This window comes from Erpetoichthys calabaricus, chromosome 1 (genome assembly GCF_900747795.2).
Source record: "Erpetoichthys calabaricus chromosome 1, fErpCal1.3, whole genome shotgun sequence".
Classification (NCBI taxonomy): domain Eukaryota; kingdom Metazoa; phylum Chordata; class Cladistia; order Polypteriformes; family Polypteridae; genus Erpetoichthys; species Erpetoichthys calabaricus.
This window is the reverse complement of record NC_041394.2, coordinates 17,011,647-17,019,726: the sequence shown is the minus strand read 5'-3', so window position 1 is coordinate 17,019,726 and position 8,080 is coordinate 17,011,647.

The following is an 8,080-nucleotide window of genomic DNA, read 5'->3' as shown; positions in this document are numbered from 1 at the left end:
TATAATATAGTGCCTTTCATATCTATCTATCTATCTATCTATCTATCTATCTATCTATCTATCTATCTATAATATACTGCCTTTCATATCTATCTATCTATCTTATATAGTGCCTTTCATATCTATCTATCTATCTATCTATCTATCTATAATATAGTGCCTTTCATATCTATCTATCTATCTATAATATAGTGCCTTTCATATCTATTTATCTATTATATAGTGCCTTTCATATCTATCTATCTATCTATCTATCTATCTATCTATCTATCTATCTATAGTGCCTTTCATGTCTATCTATCTATCTATTATATAGTGCCTTTCACATCTATCTATCTATCTATGATATAGTTCCTTTCATGTCTATCTATCTATCTATAATATAGTGCCTTTCATGTCTATCTATCTATTATATAGTGCCTTTCACATCTATCTATCTATCTATCTATCTATCTATCTATCTATGATATAGTGCCTTTCATGTCTATCTATCTATCTATTATATAGTGCCTTTCATGTCTATCTATCTATCTATGATATAGTGCCTTTCATGTCTATCTATCTATTATATAGTGCCTTTCACGTCTATCTCTCTATCTATCTATCTATGATATAGTGCCTTTCATGTCTATCTATCTATCTATCTATCTATCTATCTATGATATAGTGCCTTTCATGTCTATCTATCTATTATATAGTGCTTTTCACAACTATCTATTATATCGTGCCTTTCACATCTATCTATCTATGATATAGTGCCTTTCATATTTATCTATCTATCTATCTATCTATCTATCTATCTATCTATCTATCTATCTATGATATAGTGCCTTTCACGTCTATCTATCTATCTATCTATCTATCTATCTATCTATCTATCTATCTATCTATCTATCTATAATATACTGCCTTTCATATCTATCTATCTATCTTATATAGTGCCTTTCATATCTATCTATCTATCTATCTATCTATCTATCTATCTATCTATCTATCTATCTATCTATCTATAATATAGTGCCTTTCATATCTATCTTTCTATCTATCTATAATATTCTGCCTTTCATGTCTATCTATCTATCTATAATATAGTGCCTTTCATATCTATCTATCTATCTATAATATAGTGCCTTTCATATCTATTTATCTATTATATAGTGCCTTTCATATCTATCTATCTATCTATCTATCTATCTATCTATCTATCTATCTATCTATCTATCTATCGTGCCTTTCATGTCTATCTATCTATCTATTATATAGTGCCTTTCACATCTATCTACCTATCGTTGATATAGTTCCTTTCATGTCTATCTATCTATCTATAATATAGTGCCTTTCATGTCTATCTATCTATTATATAGTGCCTTTCACATCTATCTATCTATCTATCTATCTATCTATCTATCTATCTATCTATCTATGATATAGTGCCTTTCATGTCTATCTATGTATCTATTATATAGTGCCTTTCATGTCTATCTATCTATCTATGATATAGTGCCTTTCATGTCTATCTATCTATTATATAGTGCCTTTCACGTCTATCTCTCTATCTATCTATCTATGATATAGTGCCTTTCATGTCTATCTATCTATCTATCTATCTATCTATCTATCTATCTATCTATCTATGATATAGTGCCTTTCATGTCTATCTATCTATTATATAGTGCCTTTCACAACTATCTATTATATAGTGCCTTTCACATCTATCTATCTATGATATAGTGCCTTTCATATCTATCTATCTATCTATCTATCTATCTATCTATCTATCTATCTATCTATCTATGATATAGTGCCTTTCACGTCTATCTATCTATCTATCTATCTATCTATCTATCTATCTATCTATCTATCTATCTATCTATCTATCTATCTATCTATGATATAGTGCCTTTCATATTTATCTATATACTATATAGTGCATTTCACATCTGTTTGTGTTATATTTTACATCATTCTCTCCCTCCATTATACAGTATAATGCCTTTTACATCTATTAGATAGATAGATAGATAGATAGATAGATAGATAGATAGATAGATAGATAGATAGATAGATAGATAGATAGATAGATAGATATGAAAGGCACTATATAATAGATAGATAGATAGATAGATATGAAAGGCACTATATAATAGATAGATAGATAGATAGATAGATAGATAGATAGATAGATAGATAGATAGATAGATAGATAGATAGATAGATAGATAGATAGATAGATGTGAAATGCACAATATATCTATTCACGATGGAGTCGAGTCATCGCCCCCCAATGTTCGCTACACTTCTGCAGCTCTCAGCCCCGCAGTTGCGCCTCCATTGGCCGTCTGCACTTTGAAGAGCCCCCCCGGCCTCTCGGCTCGCATGTGTACTTTTCTACACTTGTCTGTCTGTGTGCCCTCCTCAGTTCGCGTTGTCCATTTGGGTTTGCGGGTCGCTGCCTGTACGTTTCTACTCTGAGCGGCAGTTGCTCGATGTTGAATTAATTAGAAAGAAACGGCAAGTGAAATCAATTCGCCGTGACTCAGAGTCCTGGGAGTGCGGGGCCCCTCGCCTGCACATTCACTTCCAATACCCACAGATGTTAAGATGCTGCGGCCTGCGGCAGTGACTAACAAGACGACGTTCGGCTACTTTTTTGTCTTTTTTTATTATTTATTTATTTTTTTTTCATTTCTGGTTTTGAGCTGAAGCGCGGTTTCCCAAAGGGGGGAAGAAGGTAGACAAGTGTGTTTCAAAACAGGATGTGAACTGCGGTTGGCCTCCTACCATCGGCGTCTGTTAAAAGGCACTTCTTCTTCTTCTCCTCCTTGTCCGTCTTATAAACACAGCGCTCGGGGGGCTTCATGCGGCAAAAATATTTACACGCTGCTCCGTCCGAAAATGTCCCGGGGCGACTTTAAGATAAACTTGGACTCACCCAGATGACAGCTGCTACAAGTGGTTTCCGCTTCTTGCTGGCGACAGGTGTGGCTATCATGTAGATGCTGTTTTAACTTCCCTTTGGCAAAGGCACTATATAGCAAGAACCCCCGAGTACTGGAGGGACTGTAGCATTAAAATTACGTCATTTACTTTAAAAAATTATTTCTTTCCTTCCTTTGTCAGGATCGTGTGGCTTACTAGTTAAAGCATTTGGACTTTAAATAGGAACGACTCCAGTTCAACTGATGCTATTGGCTCGAGTGCCAGGGAAGCTGACTGTTAATTTGGAAACAATTAAGCGGAAAAAGTGTAAATATTTTGTGTTCAACGTGCAAGGCACTATAAAAAAGAGGATAAGCATCTACACATAGGATTATAGACAATATTATACTGCAGCTCCTTATGAAGGGAGTGCCTGTGTGAAAGGTGCTGTATAAAACTACAAGGATCAGCACCCACTTAATCTTGAAAGGTAATTCCACCCAAGTCAGGGGTTGGCGCCGTCTCTTAATGACGCTCCTCTACCTCCATCTGCAGACCAGAATGTAAGATTAATAAAGATGGATGGCCTAAATAGTACAGGTGGTTTATGAATAAGGTGAGTGTCTCTTTAAGAGACTAATTCTCCCATCTGTATAAATTGGCCCAGTGTGAGGAGAGCAATGGTGAACTGGGGGTCCGCAGTAAGGAAGTGAAAGCTGTGCCCTAACTGTTTGGTTTTATGGTAGGGATTAATTATTTTAAAGGGAATTTTAAGTATTTATTTTGTATAGGTATATGCTAAGCGTCAAGATGTTTCAACTAATTGTAAGTTTTTTTTTTGTTTATAGACACAATGGGGGCTTGTCACATTTTTTTCTTTACTCTTTTCACAATGTATTGTTAGATTGACTAGCTTTGTGCTTTTGTTGTAATGTTTGTTTCTAGATTTTTTTTTTCTGTTCATTTGTATTCATATAAGCCTCAAGGAGTTGTATTGTATCAAGTTACTTGTTGTTTGTCATAAAAGTTATATGACTCTATAACGGTATGAGCATTTGTTTGAAATGCTGGCCTTGTGCTACAAGAAGATTGATGCCCCAAAGACCACAGAGGTCGCTTCTGGTTTCCAGTTTCACCTGAGCCCACCTCTTCCTGCCACCCTACTTTACAGTATAACCACCTCCACCACTGCCACTTACGGTACAGACTCACATCTGAAAAGACGTCTCCTCGAGAACTCTTCTGTACATCAACCTTCAATTACATGGAGATCACCATTTGGTGCTCCAACTCTTTACAATCTCTTTGGTGTCTTTCCTACTGGTGCTATAGAAAAGTTCAAGGATGAGCACCTTACTTAGCCTTACAGTATAGGAATAGGACCATTATAAACATTATTATTCTGTAGCTGTGTGTAAAGGGAGTATTCTCTATGAAATGTGCTATGCACAAGGATTAACACCTACTTAGTCTTTCACTGTAGGAATATGAACATTATTATTCTGTAGCTGTGTGTAAAGGGAGTGTTCTCTATGAAATCTACTCTCTCTCTCTCTCAAAAAAAAAATCAATATTTGGTGTTCCTACCTTTTGCCTTCAAACCAGCATCAATTCTTATAGGTACACTTGCACAAAGTCAGGGATTTTGTAGGATTAGGGTTAGGGTTAGGGTTAGGGTTACGATTAGGTGTTTGATCAACCAATTCTACCAAACAGGTGCTAATGATCATCAATGTCACACGTAGGTTGAAACACAGTCATTAACTGAAACAGAAACAGCTGTGTAGGAGGCTTGAAACTGGGTGAGGAACAGCCAAACTCTGCTACCAAGATTGAGCACAGCAACAAGACACAAGGTAGTTCTACTGCATCAGCAAGGTCTCTCCCAGACAAAGATTTCAAAGCAGACTGGGGTTTCAAGATGTGCTGTTCAAGCTCTTTTGAAGAAGCACAAAGAAACGGGCAACGTTGAGGATCGTAGACGCAGTAGTCGGCCAAGGAAACTTAGTGCAGCAGATGAAAGACACATCAAGCTTACTACCCTTCAAAATCGGAAGATGTCCAGCAGTGCCATCAGCTCAGAACTGGCAGACACCAGTAGGACACAGGTACACCCATCTACTGTCCGGAGAAGTCTGGCCAGAAGTGGTCTTCATGGAAGAGTTGCTGCTAAAAAGCCATACCTCCAACGTGGAAACAAGGCCAAGCGACTCAAGTATGCACGAAAACATAGGAACTGGGGTACAGAAAAATGGTAGCAGGTGCTCTGGACTGATGAGTCAAAATGTGAAATATTTGGCTGTAGCAGAAGGCAGTTTGTTTGTCGAAGGGCTGGAGAGCGGTACAATAATGAGTGTCTGCAGGCAACAGTGAAGCATGGTGGAGGTTCCTTGAACATTTGGGGCCGCATTTCTGCAAATGGAGTTGGAGATCTGGTCAGGATTAATGGTGTTCTCAATGCTGAAAAATTCAGGCAGATACTTATCCATCACGCAATACCATCAAGGAGGCGTATGATTGGCCCCAAATTTATTCTGCAGCAGGACAACAACCCCAAGCATACAGCCAAAGTCATTAAGAACTAACTTCAGCGTAAAGTAGAACAAGAAGTCCTGGTATGAAGTGATGGTATGGCCCCCACAATGCCCTGATCTCAACATCATCGAGTGTGTCTGGGATTACATGAAGAGACAGAAGGATGTGAGGAAGCCGACATCCACAGAAGATCTGTGGTTAGTTCTCCAAGATGTTTGGAACAACCTACCAGCCGAGTTCCTTCAAAAACTGTGTGCAAGTGTACCTAGAAGAATTGATGCTGTTTTGAAGGCAAAGGGTGGTCACACCAAATATTGATTTGATTTAGATTTGTCTTTTGTTCATTCACTGCATTTTGTTGATTGATGAAAATAAATGATTAACACTTCCATTTCTGAAAGCATTCTTTGCTTACAGCATTTTTTCACACCTGCCTAAAACTTTTTCACAGTACTGTATATGTATATATATATATATATATATATATATATATATATATATATATATATATAGTGGAAGTCGGCCTGGGCACAGACAGGTGGACACGTTCAAGTCACCCACAACATGTTTATTATATATATTTACAGTTGCAAAGTGCACCACAAACCCCTAAAGTCCCCAAAGTCCAGGCCAACAGTCCAATGCCTTACTCTTCAGGCTGCCTCCTCGCCTCTCCTCCCGAGCTCCGTCCTCCTCTACTCCCGACTCAAGCCAACGAACGGAGGGAGGCAGCCCCTTTTATAGCCACCGGATGTGCTCTAGGTGCCTCCCGACAAGTGCCAGCTGCATACTCCGGAGGCACACCAGGTGTCCCAGATCCTCTTCCCCCCCCAGCACTTCCGGGTCTGGTGGAAGTGCTGCGGTCCAGGGCTCCGTAGGCATCGGGTCACCCCCTGGAGGTGACCATGGGCCCCAACAGGGCTGAGCTTCAAAGCTCTCTACCCGAGGTCCCCAAAGCCACCAGGGCGGTCGCCCCTTCATGGTCTGGAGGAGGCGCAAGCCCTCCTCTGGTCTTCCTGGGTGTCCTGGCTGGGTACCACCCCCAGCCGCATACCACAATATCTATATATCTATATATATTGTGAGCTGGGGGGTGCATTGCACCCCTACAGGTTAAAAAATGCTGAAAGACTACCTTCACATTGCTCCCTTGCTTGCTGGGCTTACTTGCGGCCGACCTATCGCGTGATCCACGTGGTACTTCGCATATTTAAAAGTCAGAACAGCACCTGTCAGATTTGGATTGTTTGCTTTTCTCTCTCTCTCTGACATTCTCTTTCTCCTGACGAGCACTCCTTTGAAGAGGAAGATATGTTTGCATTCTTTTATTTGTGAGATGGAACTGTCATCTCTGTTTTATCATGTAGCACATTTAAACTTTTGAAAAAGAGACAAATGTTTGTTTGCAGTGTTTGAATAAAGTTCCTGTCTCTACAACCTCCTGTGTTTCTGTGCAAATCTGTTACCCAAGTGTGACAATATATATATACAGTAGACACCCCCGAAGTCTCGGTTCAGGGTTCGCGTACTCAGTCGTTTGTGGATTTTTCCTTAAAACCTAACTAATAATTGTTAGCGAAAAGCGCAAATATCCTCCGCAATTTTTTATGGCTTTTTTCATGGCAATACTGTGCTGTAGAGAGAACAGGAAGCAACCGCTGAGGGAAACGCGGTGTGGGATGGTGAAAGTAGCCAATCCGAGAGCGTTATTCATTTCTCCTTGCTGCTGATTGACTGCTGCCCTGTGACGCGTCTCCAGCTGAGTGTCCTCATGTTTTCCTTTTTGTTATTGAATTCATTTTGTTATTCTTAAACGCTCAAGATGTCACCAAAACGCCCTGCACCTTCTAAGGCTTCTGGCAGTGAACCTAAGGAGAAGGTTGAACTACTGGATTTGCCCCAGGAACTAAAAATTTATGCTGCAGTAAGCGCACCACTATGGCATTAATGAAAGCACCACACGCTACATAAAGAAAAAGGAGGCAACAATCTGGAGTACCGTATTTGTAAGTTTCTGTGATAGTGCCAAAATGGTAACGACCGTAAGGAATAAAAATATCTTCAGAAGAAGACCCGTCCAAAGATACGACTCCTCCTGAAGCACCTGAAGAAGAGGCACCACCCGAGGAGTTTTAAATCCTCTGCATCGTACTGCACAGCTACTTCATCATCATCATCAATATCATTCATCATTGGTGAGAACCCGCACATTTTACTGTATTTTAATTAAATTATGACGTATTTACTCTACTTATAACAAAAAAAAAACGATAGCGCATGACAAAGAAAACGCGCCTGCATGAATTACAGTACATATAGCGGTAACACCGGTATTTTACATTCTAGCACCACGGGAGACATAGCAGTACAGTACTGTACAGTATACGGGTTTACCTTTACATTCTGTTTTTAGGTAATGTATTAAGGTATTAAGTTGAGTTTGCAATGAAATGAAAGTGCTTTGGGGGCATATTTAGAGTTTAAACTATAAAAATAGGCATTTTTTAATCACATCCAAAAGTCACAGTTTTTCACAATTTGCAGGTGCTCTAGGAATGTAACCCCTGTGAATTTTGAGGGTATACTGTATATATGTATATATATACTGTATACAAATATATAGATA